This window comes from Prunus dulcis, chromosome 2 (assembly GCF_902201215.1).
Source record: "Prunus dulcis chromosome 2, ALMONDv2, whole genome shotgun sequence".
Classification (NCBI taxonomy): Eukaryota; Viridiplantae; Streptophyta; class Magnoliopsida; order Rosales; family Rosaceae; genus Prunus; species Prunus dulcis.
In genome coordinates this window covers 7,598,195-7,599,876 of record NC_047651.1, presented here as the reverse complement: position 1 = coordinate 7,599,876, position 1,682 = coordinate 7,598,195, and positions in this window count along the sequence as shown.

Sequence of the window (1,682 nt, the reverse complement as noted above, 5' to 3'; positions counted from 1 at the left end):
CGGTCTTAAATAAATTAGTGAATATTAATTTTTTTAGAGAAAATACCATTTTACCCCTAAAATATTTTATTAGGATTAAAGTTGACTTTTTGATCATAAAGGAATTTGGGATTTTTTACTACACCGTTGCGTAGAGCACGGCAAGATGAGTCTGTAGACTCGTGGTGGGCTCGAATCGAAGTTGTAACGAGAGAGATACGATCAAAATACCCTCAGTGGCATAACCGTAATTTTGGAGAAAAGGGTTTGGATAAAAATCAGGTTTTTGTTTTTTTTTTTTTTTCTCTCTCTCTCTCTCCCCTTCGCGCGTAGGCTCTCTCTCACTCCTCTCTCGCGCGCACAGCTACATCCGGCCACGTTTTAGCCGGCCATTCTCTCCTCCGGCCACCAATGACGACGGGGCCTGTACCAAAATGACCAGGCCATCGTCCTCTTCCAACCCCAGCCAGGTCACGCCGCCAGCTGCCGCGATTTCGCCGGAAAATGGACAAGAAGCGGCCGGCATCGTCTGAACTTCTCCGACGTCGATCTGTTGGCGTGACTTGTGGATTCCTATTATAATTATAATTGATTTACTTTAATTCCTGATTTCCTACTGTAAATGGATTTAGGAATTTATTATTTACTTGCTCATTTAGGTTTTGTTGTATTATAAATATGACCTTCTACAAGGAGAAGAATACACAGAAAATTCACACAAATAAATATTCTCTCATAGTTTTCATATTTTAGCATGGTATCAGAGCGGCGATCTTGGGATTGCTGACTCTAGTTTCTAAACCCTAGCCGCCACCATGGGGGATGATGACTCTTCTAATCCTCATGGCGGTAGCACCACTGCTTCCTCATCTCCTTCTCAACCAACCATAGCCGAGTGAGTGCCCAGGTGGCTCAACTAATTCAGATGTAGACTCAGACCTCGAAATATATCCTAAATCAAGATCCTACCAAGACGACCCCGACCTCGAATCAGACGACAACCTTGAACCCGAATCAGACAACGATTCCGACGACAATTACCTATGAAGCTTCCGCTGCACAGATTGGCATAAAGTTGGATGGCACCAACTATGCCCTATGGTCCCAAGTTGTAGAGTTGTATATCTCCGGCAAAGACAAATTGGGATATATTAATGGCGATCTTCCACAACCTCCTTCGACCGCTCCAACGTTTCCTCGCTAGCGTACCGAGAACTCTATTGTGAAGGGATGGCTCATCAATTCTCTGGAGCAGAGCTTGATTGGCAATTTCATTCGATTTTCGACGGCAAAAGCGGTGTGGGATGCAATTGCCACAACTTACTATGATGGCACTGACACCTCTCAGGTTTATGATCTGAAACGACGAGTCTCTCGTATGCGACAAGCTGGTGGCTCCATTGAAACCTATTACAATACTCTCCAAAGCTTATGGAGAGAAATTGATTTTCGTCGTCCAAATATGATGGAGTATGAAAGTGATATCAAGCGCTATAATGATATTCTGCAGGAAGATCGAGTTTACATATTTTTGGATGGCCTTGATGATCGTCTTGATAAGGCCCGAAGTGATGTTCTTCACATGACTCCATTCCCTACTGTTGACCAAGCTTATGCATATGTTCGCCGTGAAGATGTTCGACAAGTAGTGATGATGGGTTCATCCGATCGAGCCACTGGTGCTGGCTTAGTGGCCAAGAGTG